At 43.3% G+C, this 22,251-nt stretch overlaps 1 long non-coding RNA gene across 1 annotated transcript; it reads left to right on the top strand.

Annotated features, from left to right (window-relative positions):
• Positions 1-141: 141 nt before the first annotated feature.
• Positions 142-20,707, top strand: LOC129700555 (uncharacterized). The gene is made up of 2 exons (XR_008724077.1): positions 142-315; positions 20,475-20,707. It is a non-coding gene; the product is annotated as an uncharacterized LOC129700555 (long non-coding RNA).
• The last annotated feature ends 1,544 nt before the right edge of the window (positions 20,708-22,251 follow it).

Here is a 22,251-nt window from a genome sequence, read left to right on the forward strand (position 1 = left end):
AACGGACAAAACGGCCGAGCGCGGTAAACAGGTCGAAAGGCGGCGGAGAGAGCCGAGTGGTGACGGAAGTAGCCGAGTGAGAGGCGGCGAACTGCCGCAGAGAGAGCCGAGGGCTGGCGGTGAACATGCGCACTGGTGGAAACCGCCGAGTGGCGGTGAACATGCGCAGTGGTGGAAACCGCCGAGTGACGGTGACGGTGACCCGGCGCGGCAGTGGCGGAAAAGGCCGAGTGACGTAAGCCGGACGGCGGAAAGAGCCGAGGGCACTTGATCAGGCGGGAGACTGGCATCTTCCCTTCTTGGGCAGTCAGGCAGGTAAGTTACAGTCGCTGGTTCTGTCTGGTGGAAACTTTATTTTTGGAGTTAGCAAGTGCGTTGCGTTGCCATCTGTCCCGAATTAGCCGAGGCATCCCCGTTTTTGGGGACCGCCCTCTCTCCCGTATTTGACCGCTACTACTCGGGTCGAGGGGACTGTCGGGTCGAAGCGCCGCGTCAGGCCCCGCCTCACCCGTCCCGACGTAGTGCAGCCCGTGGAGTGCAGCAGCAGCACCTCGCCCGTGGCCCGGTCGGTCGGCAGCCCGGCCAGCTGTCCGACCTTCGGACCTTTTATTTATGTATTTAATTCTTTATTTCGAACAGAATAAGAGAATAAAAAGCAAGTGTGAAACAGCATATAAAAAACAAAAACAATAATACATATAAAGTGCCATAAACAATATCTATAAATAAATGAAATTGTATGTGTCTGAAAAGGAGCAGGAAGAAGCCAAAGCTTATTAATTCCAACTCCTTATTCAACTGCTTATAATCTTCTATATTACTAAAAGTCTGATCTTGACCACTTCCTGTTGTTCTGTATATTGATTTTAGAAAAAATGCTGCCACTTACAGCTGTGATTTTTGGCCATCTTACTCAGAGTCCCCCTCCGCTGCGCAGGACAAAAGGATTTTACCCATCGATTAAAAATAAAAGAGTTATTAGTGTTTTAAAAATGTTGAGATTCTCTCTTCTGTCAATGATGCCATGAAGGCCACGCCCCTTCTGGTGGGAGGGGGGGGGGACTATGAAACGCAGCAGTGTGGGCGTGGCTCAGTCTCTGCAAGATGGAGGAGGGAGAGGACACGACTCACTGTCTTTAGTGGCCTTGCACCTTGCTTGAAGTGGTAAGAAACCGCACTTGAATTTGGCGGCCTTGCACCCTGCTTGAAATGGAATTTCAAGGAATAGCCGTGAGTCAACTTCCAGCCCACCAGCCATGAGTGAGTGAGCTGCCAGCACAACAGGCTTGAGTGATTGAGCCGCCAGCTCAAGAATCTATTCAGCCCACAATGTCCATACTAGCCCTCTGGAAACCAGTCCCATCAGCCCACAACACCCAAATTAGCGCTCCAGATCCCCCCCCCCCCCTCCCCCCACTGGCCACCAATAATGGAATTGGTGGAGAGGTGGAATATTTCATTGGGGGACCAGCACTCCCATGTGATGCTGGGACCCAATGGGTCCCACTTAGTCTAGTTATCTTATACAAATTTAGCAGCTATATGTACACCATATGTACACCAGCAGCTATATGTACACCAAATTATTTACATTTATACACTAATCAACGACTAACACCTCCTTCTCATGGCCAATCATCGGTTCATGAGTTGGATGGGGTGCCGGGCCAAAACTCCTCAGCTGGCCCGCCGGTTGGGCTTTGTGTGCAGTCCAGCACCCAGGACAACTCATAATTCACCCATCCGCAGCCGAGTCAGTCAACGAATTGCTGTCGGGAATTTGACACTTATTTCCTAGAAACATAGAAAATAGATGCAGGAGGAGGCCATTCGGCCCTTCGAGCCAGCACTGCCATTCAATGGGATCATGGCTGACAGAAATGCTGGAGAAACTCAGTGAATACAAGCCCAGTCGTTCCAATCTTTCATGGGATCACAGTCCTGCCATCCCAGGAATTAACCTTGTGAATTTACGCTGCACTCCCTCAATAGCAAGAATGTCCTTCCTCAAATTAGGAGACCAAAACTGCACACAATACTCCAGATGTGCTCTCACCAGAGCCCTGTAGAATTGCAGAAAGACCTCTTTGCTCCTATACTCAACTCCTCTTGTTATGAAGACCAACATGCCATTTGCTTTCTTCACTGCCTGCTGTACCTGCATGCCTTCTTTCAGTGACTGATGTACACGGACACCCAGATCTCGTTGTACTTCCCCTTTTCCTAATCTGACACCATTCAGATAATAATCTGCCTTCCTGTTTTTGCTACCAAAGTGGATAACCTCACATTTATCCACATTATACTGCATCTGCCATGCATCTGCACACTTACCCCACCTATCCAAGTCGCCCTGCATCCCCATAGCATCCTCTTCACAGTTCACACTGCCACCCACCTTTGTGTCATCTGCAAATTTGCTAATGTTACTTTTAATACCTTCATCTAAATCATTAATATATATATTGTACATAGCTGCGGTCCCAGCACTGAGCCTTGCGGCATCCCACTAGTCACTGCCTGCTATTCTGAAAGGGACCTCTTAAATGCAATGAATACTTATACATTCATTGGTGTCATACTCAGTAACAACAACACCTATCTTTGAACCAAGCACCCATGTGCTGCTTCTGTGGTTAACTGATAGTGTACTCATGGTAACATTGCACATATTTGACTCGCACTTACAGTGGCCTCCGTAATGTTTGGGACAAAGACCCACCCATCGTTTATTTATTTGCCTCTGTACTCCACAATTTGAGATATGTAATAGAAAATCACAAGTGGTTAAAGTGCACATTGTCAGATTTTTATTAAAGGTCATCAACAGAAATACAGAGGCCACACTGCAAAATGCAAACCACTAGTTAGCTGCAAAAATAGGATGGCCTGGGCTACAGTTTGCCAAGAACTACTTAAAAGAGCAACCACAGTTCTGCAAAAAGGTCTTATGGACAGATGAGACGAAGATTAACTTGTATCAGAGTGACAGAGCAAAGTATGGAGGAGAGAAGGAACTGCCCAAGATCCAAAGGTGAAGGTACTGGCTCACTTATCTTCATTGATGATACAACTGCTGATGGTAGTAGCATAATGAATTCTGAAGTGTATAGACACATCCTAATGGGACACAAATTGGATAGTCGAGGATGGAGTTAAAGGGAAAGGGTTTCTTAAATGTGTGAGTGGAGAGACAGAGGGGTGTAAAATGAGGGTAGAAGCAATAGGTAGCAAGGTTAAAAGTAAAAGTGGCAGGCAGACAAATCCAGGGCAAAAATCAAAAAGGGCCACTTTTCAACATAATTGTATAAGGGGTAAGAGTGTTGTAAAAACAAGCCTGAAGGCTTTGTGTCTCAATGCAAGGAGCATTTGTAATAAGGTGGATGAGTTGAATGTGCAGATAGCTATTAATGACTATGATATAGTTGTGATCACGGAGACATGGCTCCAGGGTGACCAAGGCTGGGAGCTGAACATCCAGGGATATTCAATATTCAGGAGAGATAGACAGTAAGGAAAAGGAGGTGGGGTAGCGTTGCTGGTTAGAGGGGAGATTAACGCAATAGAAAGGAAGGACATTAGCTTGGAGGATGAGGAATCGATATGGGTAGAGCTGCGAAACACTAAAGGGCAGAAAACGCTAGTGGGAGTTGTGTACAAGCCACCTAACAGTAGTAGTGGAGTTGGGGATGGCATCAAACAGGAAATTAGAAATGCGTGCAACAGTTATAATGGGTGACTTCAATCTACATATAGATTGGGTGAATCAAATTGGCAAGGGTGCTGAGGAAGAGGATTTCTTGGAATGTATGCGGGATAGTTTTCTAAACCAACATGTAGAGGAACCAACGAGAGAGCAGGCTATTCTAGACTGGGTATTGAGTAATGAGGAAGGGTTAGTTAGCAGTCTTGTTGTGCGTGGCCCCTTGGGCAAGAGTGACCATAATATGGTTGAGTTCTTCATTAGGATGGAGAGTGACATTGTTAATTCAGAAACAAGGGTCCTGAACTTAAAGAAAGGTAACTTTGAGGGTATGAGACGTGAATTGGCCAAGATAGACTGGCAATTGATTCTTAAAGGGTTGACGGTGGATATGCAATGGAAGGCATTTAAAGACTGCATGGATGAACTACAACAATTGTTCATCCCAGTTTGGCAAAAGAATAAATCAGGGAAGGTAGTGCATCCGTGGATAACAAGGGAAATCAGGAATAGTATCAAAACAAAAGATGAAGCATACAAATTAGCCAGAAAAAGCAGCCTACCAGAGGACACGGAGAAATTCAGAGTCCAGCAGAGGAGGACAAAGGGCTTAATTAGGAAAAGGAAAATAGATTATGAAAAAAAACTGGCAGGGAACATAAAAACTGACTGCAAAAGTTTTTATAGATATGTGAAGAGAAAAAGATTAGTTAAAACAAATGTAGGTTCATTGAAGTCAGAAACAGATGAATTGATCATGGGGAACAAAGACATGGCAGACCAATTGAATAACTACTTTGGTTCTGTCTTCACTAAGGAAGACATAAAGAATCTGCCGGAAATAGCAGGGGACTGGGGGTCAAATGAGATGGAGGAACTGAGCGAAATCCAGGTTAGCCGGGAAGTGGTATTAGGTAAATTGAATGGATTAAAGGCCGATAAATCCCCAGGGCCAGATAGGCTGCACCCCAGAGTACTTAAGGAAGTAGCCGCAGAAATAGTGGATGCATTAGTGATAATTTTTCAAAACTCTTTAGATTCTGGAGTAGTTCCTGAGGATTGGAGGGTAGCTAATGTAACCCCACTTTTTAAAAAGGGAGAGAGAGAAAACGGGGAATTACAGACCAGTTAGTCTAACATCGATAGTGGGGAAACTGCTAGAATCAGTTATTAAAGATGGAATAGCAGCACATTTGGAAAGTGGTGAAATCATTGGACAAAGTCAGCATGGATTTATGAAAGGTAAATCATGTCTGACGAATCTTATAGAATTTTTCGAGGATGTAACTAGTGGAGTGGATAAGGGAGAACCAGTGTATGTGTTATATCTAGACTTTCAGAAGGCTTTCAACAAGGTCCCACATAAGAGATTAGTATACAAACCTAAAGCACACGGTATTGGGGGTTCAGTATTGATGTGGATAGACAACTGGCTGGCAGACAGGAAGCAAAGAGTAGGAGTAAACGGATCCTTTTTCACATTGGCAGGCAGTGACTAGTGGGGTACCGCAAGGCTCAGTGCTGGGACCCCAGCTATTTACAATATATATTAATGATTTGGACGAGGGAATTGAGGCAACATCACCAAGTTTGGGGGGCTGGGAGCAGTGTTAGCTGTGAGGAGGATGCTAGGAGGCTGCAATGTGACTTGGATAGGCTGGGTGAGTGGGCAAATGCATGGCAGATGCAGTATAATGTGGATAAATGTGAGGTTATCCACTTTTGTGGCAAAAACAGGAAAGTAGACTATTATCTGAATGGTGGCCGATTAGGAAAAGGGGAGATGCAACGAGACCTGGGTGTCATGGTACACCAGTCATTGGAAGTAGGCATGCAGGTGCAGCAGGCAGTGAAGAAAGCGAATGATGTTAGCATTCATAGCAAAAGGATTTGCGTATAGGAGCAGGGAGGTTCTACTGCAGTTGTACAGGGTCTTGGTGAGACCACACCTGGGCATACAGTTTTGGTCTCCTAATCTGAGGAAAGACATTCTTGCCATAGAGGGAGTACAGAGAAGGTTCACCAGACTGATTCCTGGGATGTCAGGACTTTCATGTGAAGAAAGACTGGATAGACTCGGCTTGTAATCGCTAGAATTTAGAAGATTGATGGGGGGATCTTATAGAAACTTACAATAGTCTTAAGGGGTTGGATAGGCTAGATGCAGGAAGATTGTTCCTGATGTTGGGGATGTCCAGAACAAGGGGTCACAGTTTAAAGATAAGGGGGAAATCTTTTAGGACCGAGATGAGAAAAACATTTTTCACACAGAGAGTGGTGAATCTGTGGAATTCTCTGCCACGGAAGGTAGTTGAGGCCAGTTCATTGGCTATATTTAAGAGGGAATTAGATGTGGCCCTTGGGGCTCAGGGATCAGGGGGTATGGAGAGAAGGCAGGTACAGGATACTGAGTTGGATGATCAGCCATGATCATATTGAATGGCGGTGCAGGCTCGAAGGGCCGAATGGCCTACTCCTACACCTATTTTCTATGTTTCTATGTTTCTCGAGAGATGCTGCCTGACCCGCTGAGTTACTCCAGCACTTTGTGTCCTTTTCTGTAACCCAGCATCTGCAGTTCCTTGCATCCACATCTACAGCCTCCTCTAAACATTTATCATATTTTCCGTAGGAATGTTACAAAATTTTGAGATTTATGGAGTGTCAAGTCTGCAATTTATCCCATCAGATAAAGCATAACAATAAGTTTAATTTGACACCAAATTCACTTTCATATCTCAAGTTATGGCCATTTTCATACTCGGAAATTAGCATCTTGTTCCCTATTGATTTTCAATGGACATTACAAAAAAGCTGTGATCTTGGATAATCAAAAGCCCATTTCTTAAGGAAAGATTAACATTTTTAAATAAAGCTTAAGTGTCCAAAGATTATTCACAAATAATTCACAATATAACATGATTTTTATATCTAATTTACATTAATTTATAGGCCAAATGGAAGGAATTTAGTGTTCAATTGCTGTAAATAAATGCCCATTTAAATCGGCTTTCTAGTGGGTTCATGTGAACGCGCGCTGGTTTAGAACGTTGACATCGCGCTGGATTAGTGCCCTCAAATGCCGAGAAAAATACTGCGGGATATAAAAAGCCCAAAATGAACCACTCGCTATAGATAACTTGATATATAGGGTTATATATATGCCCCATTTAATGTAAAAATAAGGTACATACCTTTAATTGTTTGCTTTATAAAACCCTGGGGCTGCGAGAGGTTGCGGAATGAGACAGTAATTTTAAAACTATTATAACTATATTATCGAGGCCTATAAAACTAATAATACCTTTTGCGACCGGGTCTTGCAGCGATTTTTCGTTAATGATTTACTAGGATGAACATCTGCGATTAGTACAGCCTAGTAAAAATCGCGTTTTAAACCCGCCCCCTCCAAACAGCGCCAAAATCGCGGACCTGGCTGTGGGCAGATTCCCAATGGCGATTCAGGTAGGTTTTGTAACATACCTATATTTTGGTTGTAATCACTATGAAAATCCTTCTCTAAACAGGTCTCAGTGGTTTCCCATCGGAAGTCCTTGTGTTCGCTTATCAGAGCTCTCTTGTATGGAGTGCCAGGAGAGAATGTGTTAAATGTAACTAATTCTGTCCAAGGAAGCACCAGAATCTAACAGCTGATTGTGAAACAGAACTGCAAGACTGATAGATTGTAGCTGTTAAAGTATAATGGAGAATCAATCCATCAACTTTCCAAACTGCAGAGTTTATTACGAAACAATGAAGTACATTTTAGAACAGTACAGCACAGGAACTTCAGCCCAGAAAGTCTGACCTCAAACATGATGCTAAATTGATGTTCAATTTAAAAAGTTAAATTGATCTCACCTGCTTGTACATGATCCATCCCTCAATTCCAAGTGCCAACCAAAAAGGGTTTTAAATGCCACTATCGTATCTACTTCCACCACCACCCCAGCCACTGCATTCCATGCCCCCCAAAACTGTGTTAAAAACTTGCCCCACCTATCTCCATTAAACCTTCCCCCTCTCACTTTATAGCTATGCCCTCTGGTGTTGGACATCTCCACCCTGGGGGAAAGATTCTGACTGTTTACCCTATCTATGCCTCCCATAATTTGATGTACTTCTATCAAGTCGGTAACGTATAGGTGACGTTTCGGGTCAGGGCCCATCCTCGGACTGCTCGTAGGAGGGTAGAAAGCCGGAAGGGTGGAGGGTGAGGACAAAGTCTGGCAAGTGAGAAGTGGAAAGGTAGACACAAAAATGCTGAAGCAACTCAGCGGGGACAGGCTGCATCTCTGGAGAGAAAGAATGGGTGACGTGCATACAGGTGGGGGTTTGATAGGCAGATGGTTGGACGAAAGCCAGAGATGAAAAGATTAAATGTGTGAGAGTAGGATAGAAGAAGGGTGCTGTCCGTACGGCGGTTGTATGTTCTCCCTGTGACCGCATGGGTTTTCTCCGTGCGCTCCGGTCAAGTCAAGTTTATTTGTCACATACACATACGAGATGTGCAGTGAAATGAAAGAAATGTGGTCTCCCACATTCCAAAGACGTGTGGTTTGTAGGTTAATTGGCCTCTGTAAATCGTCCCTGGTGTGTCGAATAGAAAAATGAAGAATGCTGCATTTCATCGATCATCGTCAGGTTTGATCTGGTGTTTTCACACTCAACATTCTCCTTGTAATGCTACATCTTGAAAATGTTAGACTTGTTCCTGGCAGAAAAACCAGATCATTTTTCGAAGACATTCATTGATTTATTACAAGGATAGCATGGCACAACACAACTTTGCATTTAAATCTAATTACGGGTTGGGTGAGGTGGGTGGGTGGGGAGGGATGTGAGGCAGGTATATCACCACTTTTTTCTCTCTTTTTCTTTTTGTCCTTTTATTTTTTTTCTATTCCTCTCTTTTTTTTTTCATTTATTCACTCTTTGGCTAAACTACTTTGGTAGTCTAGGGGTTCTCTATCTTTGCACTTTTCACTTTCTCTCTTTCTTGCTTGTTCTCCTTTCTTCTCTTCCAATTCAAGCATAAAAGTTAAAATTGAAGCTGTACAATGACTATAATTTTATATGCTGTTGGTTCTATTTTTGTACATTTGCTTCCAATAAATAAAAAAATTAAAATAAAACATTCTCTTTGTACTCATCCATATCTACATTTTCCCTCTCCCCTGACTTTCAGTCTGAACAAGGGTCTCAACCCAAAACGTCACCCATAGCATCTCCAGAAATGCTGCCTGTTCCACCTAGTTGCTCCAGCATTTTTGCCTATCTTCGGTGTAAACCAGCATCTGCAGTTCATTCAAAAATAGAACTAGAGTATGGGTGATCACTAGTCAGCGTAGACTCAGTGGACCAAAGGGCCTGTTCCACACACTACTCCAGCATCTCTTCAACCTGAGCCTGAGCCTGGAGAGGGTTCCTGTGATGTGGAAGACATCCTGCCTGGTTCCTGTACCAAAGAGGACCCGTCCCAGATCCTCCATGACTACAGACGGGTGGTGCTGCCTTCACACATCATGAAGTCCCTGAAGAGGCTGGTGCTCACTCACCTGCGACCCCTGGTTAAACCCTACCCAGACCCCCTGCAGTTTGCTTACCAAACAAAGATGGGGGTTGAGAACGCCATCATCCACCTGCTCCATCATTCCTATGCTCACCTGGATAAGCTGGGGAGCATTGTGAGAGTGGTGTTTTTTGACTTTGCCAGTGCTTTGAACACCACCCGGCCTGCACTGCTAGGGAGCAAACTGATGAAGATGCGGGTGGATGCTCCATTGGTGTCCTGGATCACCAACTACCTGACTGGACGACCACAATATGTCAGGCTACAGAACTGTGTCTCTGACATGGTGGTGAGCAACACAGGGGCCCCACAGGGGACGGTCCTCTCTCCCTTCCTGTTCATCATCTACACCTCAGACTTCAGATATAACTCGGACTCCTGCCACCTGCAGAAGTTTTCAGATGACTCTGCAATTGTGGGCTGCATCAGTGAGGGGAGGGGAGCTGAATACAGAGGTGTAGACAGCGACTTTGTTGAGTGGGTAGTCACAAAATGCTTGAATAACTCAGCGGGACAGGCAGCATCTCTGGAGAGAAAGAATGGGTGACGTTTCGGTGTGGGCTGAATCACCTGCAGTTCAATACCGACAAGACTAAGGAGTTAGTGGTGGGCTATAGGAGGGGAGGAACACCCCTGTCCCCTGTCTCCTGTCTCCATCAATGGTGTGGATGTGCAGTTTACCAGGGAGTACAAATACCTGGGAGTGTACCTGGATAGTAAACTGGACTGGTCCAGGAACGCTGAGGCCCTGTACAAGAAGGGACAGAGCCGGCTGTACTGTTTCAGGAGGCTCCACTCATCCAACATCTGCATCCTTCTTCCCTGTGGCTATCAACCAGTACAACTCCTCCCCCTTCTGTCGTGGGGTAGACTGACTCTCCTTCCATATAACCATATAATCATATAACCATATAACAATTACAGCACGGAAACAGGCCATCTCGGCCCTACAAGTCCGTGCCGAACAAATTTTTTTTTCCCCTTAGTCCCACCTGCCTGCACTCATACCATAACCCTCCATTCCCTTCTCATCCATATGCCTATCCAATTTATTTTTAAATGATACCAATGAACCTGCCTCCACCACTTCCACTGGGGGCTCATTCCACACCGCCACCACTCTCTGCGTAAAGAAGTTCCCCCTCATATTACCCCTAAACTTCTGTCCCTTAATTCTGAAGTCATGTCCTCTTGTTTGAATCTTCCCTATTCTCAAAGGAAAAAGCTTGTCCACATCAACTCTGTCTATCCCTCTCATCATTTTAAAGACCTCTATCAGGTCCCCCCTTAACCTTCTGCGCTCCAGAGAATAAAGACCTAACTTATTCAACCTATCTCTGTAACTTAGTTGTTGAAACCCAGGCAACATTCTAGTAAATCTCCTCTGTACTCTCTCTATTTTGTTGACATCCTTCCTATAATTGGGCGACCAAAATTGTACACCATACTCCAGATTTGGTCTCACCAATGCCTTGTACAATTTTAACATTACATCCCAGCTTCTATACTCAATGCTCTGATTTATAAAGGCTAGCATACCAAAAGCTTTCTTTACCACCCTATCTATATGAGATTCCACCTTCAAGGAACTATGCACGGTTATACCCAGATGCCTCTGTTCAACTGTATTCTTCAATTCCCTACCATTTACCATGTACGTCCTATTTTGATTTGTCCTGCCAAGGTGTAGCACCTCACATTTATCAGCATTAAACTCCATCTGCCATCTTTCAGCCCATTTTTCCAAATGGCCTAAATCACTCTGTAGACTTTGGAAATCCTCTTCATTATCCACAATACCCCCTATCTTGGTATCATCTGCATACTTACTAATCCAATTTACCACACCTTCATCCAGATCATTGATGTACATGACAAACAACAAAGGACCCAACACAGATCCCTGAGGCACCCCACTAGTCACCTGCCTCCAACCCGATAAACAGCCATCCACCATTACCCTCTGGCTTCTCCCATTCAGCCACTGTTGAATCCATCTTGCTATTCCTGCATTTATACCCAACAGTTGAACCTTCTTAACCAACCTTCCATGAGGAACCTTGTCAAAGGCCTTACTAAAGTCCATATAGACAACATCCACTGCTTTACCCTCGTCAATTTCCCTAGTAACCTCTTCAAAAAAATCAAGAAGATTAGTCAAACATGACCTTCCAGGCACAAATCCATGTTGACTGTTCCTAATCAGACCCTGTTTATCTAGATGCTTATATATATTATCTCTAAGTATCTTTTCCATTAATTTGCCCACCACTGAAGTCAAACTAACAGGTCTATAATTGCTAGGTTTACTCTTAGAACCCTTTTTAAACAATGGAACAACATGCGCAGTACGCCAATCCTCGGGGACTATTCCCGTTTCTAATGACATTTGAAATATTTCTGTCATAGCCCCGGCTATTTCTACACTAACTTCCCTCAATGTCCTAGGGAATATCCTGTCAGGACCTGGAGACTTATCCACTTTTATATTTTTCAAAAGTGTCAGTACTTCTTTTACTTTGAACCTCATAGTATCCATAGCTACTCTACTAGTTTCCCTTACCTCACATAATTCAATATCCTTCTCCTTGGTGAATACCGAAGAAAAAAAAATGTTCAATATCTCCCCCATCTCTTTTGGCTCTGCAGATAGCTGTCCACTCTGTCTCTCCAATGGACCAATTTTATCCCTCCTTATCCTTTTGCTATTAATATAGCTGTAGAAACCCTTTGGATTGACTTTCACCTTACTTGCCAAAGCAACCTCATATCTTCTTTTAGCTTTTCTAATTTCTTTCTTAAGATTCTTTTTACATTCCTTATACTCCTCAAGCACCTCATTTACTTCATGCTGCCTATAATTATTGTAGATCTCCCTCTTTTTCCGAACAAGATGTCCAATTTCCCTTGAAAACCAGGGCTCTTTCCAATTTTTACTGTTTCCTTTCAACCGAACAGGAACATAAAGATTCTGTACTCTTAAAATTTCCCCTTTAAATGTCCTCCATTTCTCTTCTACATCTTTCCCATAAAACAAAATGTCCCAGTTCACTCCTTTTAAATCATCTCGCATCTCATCAAAGTTAGCTTTTCTCCAATCAAAAATCTCAACCCTAGGTCCAGTTCTGACCCTCTCCATAATTATATTGAAACTAATGGTATTGTGATCACTGGACCCGAAGTGCTCCCCAACGCATACCTCCGCCACCTGTCCAGTCTCATTTCCTAACAGGAGGTCCAGCACTGCCCCTCCTCTAGTAGGTACCTCTATGTATTGCAAATTCCACCCCCCCAATCTTTGGATGTCCCCAATCCTTTCCACTCGTCACTTTAGTTTCATGTATTTTGTGTTTCATGACTGTTCGCAGATCAACTTCCCTCCTGGGATAAATCAAGTTCGATCGTATCCTAAACTAAACTAACCTTAGAATCAGATGGGAGAGAGCAGGATTTACATACAGTATATGACCATTTCCCCATAATAAGATCCTTAATAAAATGGTGACATTGTGACAGGCTAATGGTGCTGCTTCTTGTGACAACCAACTGCTCACGTCAGGAGAGAGAAGGGAACAGGTCACTCTAGATGTGGCTTTTGTTGAGGTATGATAGCCTTGTACAGAAGTGCTGCATGTTCACTGCTCTGCCAAAGCAGCATGTTTCCAGCAGGCAATGCAGAGAAACTTTCAATCTTTTGTTCCAACTCCTGCCCCTGCAGGTAATTCAGCCCACACCACTCAATGGTTTGACAACTTCCAACTTCCAGCAGCAGTCACCAATGAGTTCACCAATGGCTAGACTTAGGAAGAGATAATGAAGAATATTATGTACTTAACTGTTATACAGCAGTGCAGGCTGTACAACATCCAATTAATGAAACAATATCAAAAATGTGAGAAATAAGAACAGAACTAGACCGAGTCTGCTAATTCTATAAATTAAAGGCCCGCATCTTACCCCATGCACCAGTTCAGTTTTAGTTTATTGTTTTACCATTTTCCTGGCTTCCTTTCATATCCAAAAATCTCTGAGTCTCTGTTTTAAATGCATACAATGACTGGATCGCTACAGCCCTCTCAGGCAAAGACTTTGAACAATTCACCATCATTTAGTTTAGTTTAGTTCAGAGATCAGCATGGAAACAGGCCCTTCGGCCCACTGAGTCCACGCCGACCGCCGATGAACCCTTTCGCACCAGTTCTATGTTCTCCCTCTTTCTCATGCACTCCCTATCCGGTCATGGAGCAGGTAGCACGGGATTACATGGTACCCATGGCGGGGGGGATCTCCTCCCGACCTGACCTGACCCGAGCCAGGGGAAGCTTTATACACTCTCTGGATTCTAACTGCATGGGTGGTGTTGTTTAGTTTATTGTTGTCACATGTACATGTAAAGCTGTTTTGTTGCGTACTATCCAATCAGTGAAAAGACTATACATGATTACAATCGAGCCGTCCACTGTGTACAGATGCAGGATAAAGGGAATAATGTTGAGTGCAGGAGAAAGTCCAGTAAAGTCCGATTAAAGATAGTATGAAGGTCTTTTGGTCCCGACAGTTGGAGAAGTGGCATATCTGTGAGGAGATTGAGCATAGTTAGAGGAAGTAATGCTGCTGTTCGAGTAGAGTTGTAAAGAGCGATTGTAATGAAACATTATTCAGATTTTCATGAATACACTGACATGGCGCTGCCTGAAAAAGCATAAGGAAACTTGTAAACAGAGATGAGATCAGGAACATCATAGAAGAGTGTCAACATGTTGGAACAGACCAAATAGGACATTTACGGAGGAAAATAATGGCAGCAAGGTTTGAGAATGAAAAGCTGGAGAGAAAGGGACGTGGAAGATGGCTAATGTGGTGGCAATGGAACAGATGCAACAGCAGTATAAGAACCAATAATGAGAATTATGGATGGTGTGGAAAAAAGAAAAATAAATCAGGTAAATGTGTGAAGAGTGAAATAATTAGCATTGTCACGTCTACTGAAAAGCATGAAAGGGGAGGAAAAAGCAAATAATTATCTTTAAAAACAGACTATATTGATATTTTAAATTTAGAAGTGTAGTGTTAATATTACAACAGAAAAACCAATGTTGGTATTTAAGCTTTATTAATGTTAAGAGCTGAAAAATGGCCGGTCCTTAAAGCACAACATTTCTTGACCAGTAATGCTTTTTTTAAATTATCCACGTGTGTCAAGTACTCTATGTTCCTGTTTTGGAATGCACCATTCTACAATGGTATGTGTGTATGTTGGCAATTGTTATGTTGCTGGCTTTCATAATGTAAAAGGTTTGCAAGTAGGAACAATACTGAATTAGATTCCTCGTGAATCGTTACAATGCTTACTATCACTGTGTTTTTGTTTGTGAGGTAATAGAACTGTGGTCAGAGTAAGACAGCATGCGTAAGGAATCAATCTAATGAGGCAGCAACCATTGAGTGGTGTGGGCTGAATTACCTGCAGCTCAACACCAACAAGACTAAGGAGTTAGTGGTGGACTTTAGGAGGAGAGGAACACCCCTGTCCCCTGTCTCCATCAAGGGTGTGGATGTGCAGTTTACCAAGGAGTACAAGTACCTTGGAGTTCACCTGGACAGTAAACTGGACTGGTCCAGGAATGCTGAGGCCCTGTACAAGAAGGGACAGAGCCGCCTGTACTTTTTGAGGAGCCGCCGTTCTTTCAACGCTTGCAGTAAGATGCTACAGATGTTCTATCAATCGGTGGTGGCCAGTGCCTACTTCTACGTTGTCGTGTGCTGGGGTAGCAGGGCGAAGGCCACGGACGGCAACAGAATCAACACGCTCATCAGGAAGGCTGGCTCCATCCTGGGGGTGGAGTTGGATTCATTGGAGGTTGGTCTTGGAGGGGAGGATGCTCCTCAAACTGCGGAGCATCCAGGACAATACAGCCCACCCCCTCCATGACACATTAGTCAACCTGAAGAGCACCTTCAGCAACAGACTGGTTCCACCAAGTGGCAGCACAGAACGCCACAGGAGATCCTTATTCCCAGTGGCTATCAAACTGTACAACTCCTCCCCATTCTGTCGTGGGGTAGACACCACCCCCTCACTCCCCCCCCCCCCCCCCCCCCCCCCCCCCCCCCCCCCCCCCCCCCCACCCCCCCCCCCCCCCCCCCCCCCCCCCCCCCCCCCCCCACCTCTTTGCACATCCCTGGACTTTCCACATCACTTTAATTTCATGTTTCATGTATCTTGTTCTGTTTTATGACTGCTGGCAGATCAATTTCCCTCCTGGGATAAATAAAGTTCTATTATATCATATTGTATCTTATCGCAATCATAGCAAAATCTAACTGGTTTGCAATTTAATGAATAGTGTCATGCCTTGAAATTATGCCATACTTTACATGCTATTATTTATTTGCATTGTTCAGTTTTAATTGAACAAGAAGTCTTTGATATGTGCCAATGCAAATATAGACGATCGATATGGCAATGACTTTTAACGTGACACTATTTAATATGTATTTGTTTAAGTTAATCAGAAAATTTGCAATGAAGCAATAAACCAAGAGCTTGGTGTACATTTTTTTCAATCTAATAAATATTTTAATACGAGGCTATTCTGCTCTAACTTTTACAAGAAATAATGCTTAGAAAGAGACCTTTGTTTCATTGGCCTGCAAGATGTAATGTAATAATGGTCTTATAGTTAAGAAAGCTTACTGTTATCTAAGAAGATAAGAAATAGCAGGTGTTGGAAGGTACTGTAGATGCTGGTTTAAACCGAAGAGAGACACAAAATGCTGGAGTACCTCAGCGAAATAGGCAGCATCTTCGGAGAGAAGGAATGGGTGACGTTTTGGGTCGAGATAGCGGGTGTCGGCCATTTTATACTCTTCACGCCTGCTTTGCCATTCATCAGTATCATAACTGATCTTCGACCTTGCTATCAGTTCCATGCCCTTTCCTCACATTCCAGATAATTCACTTCCTCAGAGGAGTAGAACTAATTGATAGACTGTCCAATATTACAAGGTGTTCAAACAAAATAGCATTTTTCTTTCCCCCAAACATCCTAAAATGTTTATTTGCATCGAACCATTGACTTCATCTACAATTCACACTGCCTCAAAAAAGCCATGGATGTAATTAAAGACGTCCCACCCTGGAGATTCCTTCTCCTGCTTGCTCCCATCTAGCAGAAAGCGTGTATCACCAGACACAGGAACAGCTTCTTCCCCTCTGTTATCCAGCTTCTGAACGGCCCTTCCATAAGCTAGGGTAATGTCCGATTCACCTCTACCCCATTGAGAACATTGGACTTTGTTTCTGGAACTGATGCTCTACAATGCTGAGAACTATATTCTGTCCTCTGTATCTTCTCCTTTGCTTTATCTAACTTGAATTTGGCTTGGTATGTATGTATGTATGTATGGTATATCTGCTTGGATGGCACGCAAAATAACACTTTTCACTGTACCTCAATAAACGTGACAATAATAAACCTTAACCTAAACCTAACTCACACAATAAATATTAAAAGCAGGGTCCAAAAGCTTGGTCAAAGCGATAGATTCTAAAGAATTCTATAAAGGCAAAGGCTGAGATAGAGAACTGGGCCTCAGGATGGGGATAGATTTGCAGACTTAGGGGTCGGAATAGCTGATTGGGATAGCAATCAATTGTGAAGCTAAGAAAACTGGAGATGCTCCAGAGAAATTGGAGGAATACAGATTAGGAGACTGGAGTAAGTTATTATGTTGGGGAAAAAAATGAGATTTGGTTCATAAGTGATAGGAGCAGAATTTGGCCATTCGGTTCATCAGGTCTACTCCGCCATTCAATCATGGCTGATCTATCTTTCTCAATCTTAACCCCATTCTCCTGTCTTCTCCCCATAACCCACGACACCTGTACTAATCAAGAATTTATCTATCTCTGCCTTTAAAATATCCATTGACGGCATCCACTGCCTCCTGGGGCAATGTGGTAGTAATTGAACACTTAGAAACATCAAAGCCAACGTTGTCTTAAGAGCGTTCAAGAAGGAACTGCAGATGCTGGAAAATCGAAGGTACAGAGCATTGGGTTGGCTTTCATGTAATACTAATTTAATTTAAATTATTCCATTATATACGTTAAATGTTGTGGCATATGAGGAAGTGCTTCATGAGAGCAATTGAGTCGTTTGCATGATTAATTGTTGTAAATAGAAAAGAAAAAGTATAAATCCTTGGTTATACTGTACTAGGAGTATTGTGTGCAGTTTTGGTCTGCATCATGTTATCATTCCCAATCAACCCACATTAATCCATCAATATGATTATTAACAGCTTAACCCTGCAGTATCCAACACCTCATCCTATCAGATATTCTGCTTGTCCTGTCCCTTTTCTATCTCTAACTCTGCAACTTAAAACTATGCAAGCATGTTTTCTGTGAAGGACCTAAAATTACCATGACATGGCCATAGCATGGTTCGTTATTGCTATTGGCACAGAAACACTCTGGCTTCCCTCATAATGTATCCGTAACAGAATATACAGGTTGCAAGGAAATTACTAAAGGCATTTTATGATAATAGCTGTTAAACCGACCATACCTATCTGACAAGAGATGGCCAAAGTACATAATTGCAGCAAATGTTCTATTGGTAATATGTGTAAAGTTGTTAAAACATATAATAACATTGGGAATTAAAACACATTTGATTGCATTCCGTTATCAAACATAGTCAATGTTCGCTCTGAACACCATGAAGCACAATACGGTCAGGGAAGGGGAGGGGGGGGTAGGTGTGTTAATCAGTGCGGGGTGGATAGATGGCGTGGGGGGGGGGGGGGGGGGTTGAGAAGGCAATCGGTGCGGAATGGATGGATTGAGGCAGGTGAATGAGGCGGGAGCACAGCCAATGTCAATGAGGACTGAATTCATCCTGTACACAACTACAAGAGAAGATATTTCCACAATGCTGCTGGAGAGGGAATACTGGGATTGAGACCAAGCAACATTGAAGGATCTCTGTTATATTTTGAAATAAGGATATTGTGAAATCTGGAGCGGAATTTGTTGATGGGGCTGTTCCAATGCTCACAGGGAGGAGTTACCTGGCTGTGCAGCGTATTTTGTAAATGATGGGTGCAGCAGCTAATTTCTACGGGTTATATAGCGAGTCCGATCGCCTGGTGCGGGGAACTGACATCCCCCCCCGATGCAGAAGCTTGATCGCCCCAGGGCTCACCGCCAGCTGCGGAAGTCAAGATCGTCCCGTCAACGGAAGGCTCGAGGCCCCCGACCGCGGGAGAACACAGAAGGGAAGAGATTGAACGTTTTTACGCCTTCCACCACAGTGAGGAATGTGGAGGAGTCACTGTGGTGGATGTTTATGTTAAAATGTATTTTGTGTGTTCTTTTGCTTTTTATTGGTATGACTGTACGGCAAATCAAATTCCTCATATGTTGCAAAACATACTTGGCTAATACAGTATGTATGAGCATGAACTTGCCTTGCTGACGTGTGACTGGTACAGTTGTGGTTCTGGTTAATATCCATCCCCTGGAATAATGATTGTTGGACAATGCCAAGGGTTTTGGTAGTTATTGTGTGGGAGGGAAATGCAGATGCTGGTTTACACCAAAGATAGACACAAAATGCTGGAGTAGCTTAGCGGGACACGCATGGGAGAAGGGTCTCGACCATAATCGTCACCCATTCCTTCTCTTCAGAGATGCTGCATTACTCCAGCATTTTGTGTGTACGTTAGTACCTATTATCTGGCATATTTTGCGGCACTTTTCTCCCCGTGTCTGAATGTTGAGTGGGTCACAGAGATGGGAAAGCTTTGTGCTCAGAATTATGTTTGCCCAAGGACATATATGAACACAAGAATGCAGAATCGACTGTGAGATCTGATTACGTTGAGGAATTGTGGCCAAGAGCTCATCCTGGAGCCCAACATGGCAACAAAGTAACAGAGTTCGGCTCAGCTTCAGCCAATGGTCAGGCATAAGGTTGGAGTCGATACCCAGAGCATAAAGCTTGTGGTGGAAACATTAGATGAGAGGTTTCCACCTCTTCCCATGTGGGTAGAAAAAAAATCTCATTATCTGATAAGCAGTCAGACAGAAAAGTAGTGATAAGAAAGAGCTGAGCTCTATCAGTGTACACACAGAACTTTTACAATCAGTCTGAAGGAGGGTCCCGTCCTGAAATGTCACCTATCCATGAAATGTCACCTATCCATGTTCCCCAGAGATGCAGCCTGACCCGCTGAGTTACTCCAGCACTCTGTGAAACGTCACCTATCCACGTTCTCCAGAGATGCTGCCTGACCCGCTGAGTTACTCCAGCACTCTGTGAAACGTCACCTATCCATGTTCTCCACAAATGCTGCCTGACCCGCTGAGTTACTCCAGCACTCTGTGTCTTTTGTTTTCGCAAATTATACCCTGCTCCGTAATATTCCATTGCCCCAAGTTTGCTGCCGTTTCTACCCTTGACCATGTTGCTTCTGCTGCACACCCTATAAGAGGTTGGCGCCATTGCCCTTGTTCCCACACTTGGAAGTTGACATCTAGAAGAAGATTCATGTAAACAAGAAGTGGAAGGGAGCGCCAGGGTTTGTCCACAATTGTGTCAGAGTCCAGTGGCAATCTGCCTTCTGTTAAACAAAACAGGAACTCGATAATCATTGTTCACAAATAATTTGACTTAATCTTAAACGAGATCTCAAAGGTTCAACAAAACTAAGTTAAAAATAAAAGATCATTGTTTGGTTTGGGAATAAGCATGCCAGGTCCTGTCTAGAAAAAACAGCTGTAAAAAACAAAGAACTGAAGAAGGGTCTCGACCCGAAACGTCACCCATTCCTTCTCTCAGGAGAACATGGATAGATGACATTTTGGGTCACGACCTTCTTCAGATTCCCCCTCCCCCCACAAGCAGTCTGAAGAAAGATCCCAACTCGAATTGTCACCGTTCCATCTTCTCCAGAGATGCTGCTTGACCTGCTGAGTTACTCCAGCATTTTGCGTCTCTTTTCTGGTATAAACAGTCATGGTGAGCAGAGTACAATTGTACTGTTTTGAAATATATTGGGTCGGTTACCTAGAGCAAACATTTTCTAAAGAATTAAAAATTAATTGGAAGTCAAATGCCTATTGCATGTTGATTCATTAAACGATAACGCATTGTGATAAACTATGAAATGTTTTTCTTTTGAAAGGTTGAATTCACATTCATGCTGCTGAAATACAGAGCCATCTCAAGCATGTTGAAACACATCGAACACAGGAAGAAGTCAATATCCCAGTGGTAATTTGAAAACAGCTATTAATATACCCGTCAAAACATCAGTGGCATATGGTCACATTGTGAAACAAATATTTTCATTCTGATTTTGCATTACTAATCATGTGTAATAAACTGTAAGCTGTGGATCTTTTCCGCATCCACTCTATCCAAGCCTTTCACTTTTCTGTACGTTTTTGAATTTTGTTATCTTCTCTTAGAATTAATAATAATAATAATAATATATTTTATTGTCATTGCACATAAACGCAACGAGAATTGGTAAGCAGCTTCCATCCAATGTCATAACTTAAATAACTAATAAAATTTAGATTTAGATACCCCGAGAACATGGTTTGTAAGAAGAACATTACAACAGTAAATAGTCAAAACAGTTCAAACAGACTAAAGTGCAGATGTGTATGTGCAACGATGACCATCCGAGGGAGACAGTCCATGGGGGGTGGGGGGCACTCAGCAGGGCCGGTTCAGAGCCGCTATAGCTCTGGGAATGTTAGAAATGTTACTGGATAAAACTCAGGAGATGGAATGATATGGATGTTTTACTGGCCTGTTGGTTCAAATGATGCCAGCACCTCATTATTAGATGTTAAAAATAACTGGCTAAATTTAAAGGACAGTGTGATCACATGGCAGGCCTACACTGTTTACAGCTGGGTGGTTTGCACTGGTAACAGTGAAGTGGAACTTTGATTGTCTGGTTATACAAATGTTTAATTGTTCCTCAAGAAGTTACATAATACCTTAAGCTGTAGGTCATTGCTGTAGGTCATGTTTCGCGAGCATTTAAAAATATTTACAATATGTAATATTCCTCAGATGTTTTCTTAATCATTTATTATTAGGGTCATGGAGTCATACATCACGATAACAGGCACAACTTGCCGATGTCTCTAGACTTGAGATACAGTTTGGAAACAGGCCCTTCAGCCCAAAGGGTCCACACCGTATCCTAACACTATCCAATACACAATTTACAATTTTACCGAAGCCAATTAACCTACAAACCTGTACATCTATGGAGTGTGGGAGGAAACGGAGCACTCAGAGAAAATCCGCGGGGAGAACGTACAAACTCCGTACAGACAGCACCCATAGTCAGGATCGAACCCAGGTCGCTGGTGCTGTAAGGCCGCAACTCTACCGCTGGGCCACCGTGCTGACTACCACCAAGATGTCGACCGACATGCACCATCTACACAGTCACACCAGGCTGCATTTGGTCAAGATCCCTCTAAACCTTTCCTATCCATCTACCTGTCCAAATGTCTTTTAAATTGTGTTATAGTCCCTGCCTACTAGGTCCTTTACCCTATTCTGGGTAAAAGACCTACCCCCCTTCTCTGCATTCCCCTCATGATCTTATACACCTCTGTACAGTCTCCCCACTGCCACTCTGATAATTAATTACGGTATTAATGTTTTCAATTTTTCATTCCAACTGAGCACTTCATGTTACAATGCCCTCCATAATGTTTGGGACAAAGACCCATCATTTATGTATTTGCCTCTGTACTCCACAATTTGAGATTTGTAATAATAAAAATCACATGTGGTTAAAGTGTACATTGTCAGATTTTAATAAAGGCCATTTCTATACGTTTTGGTTTCACCATGTAGAAATTGCAGCTGTGTTTATACATAGTCCCCCCATTTCAGGGCACCATAATGTTTGGGACACAGCAATGTCA

The sequence above is a fragment of the Leucoraja erinacea genome, chromosome 9 (genome assembly GCF_028641065.1).
Source record: "Leucoraja erinacea ecotype New England chromosome 9, Leri_hhj_1, whole genome shotgun sequence".
NCBI lineage: Eukaryota > Metazoa > Chordata > Chondrichthyes > Rajiformes > Rajidae > Leucoraja > Leucoraja erinaceus.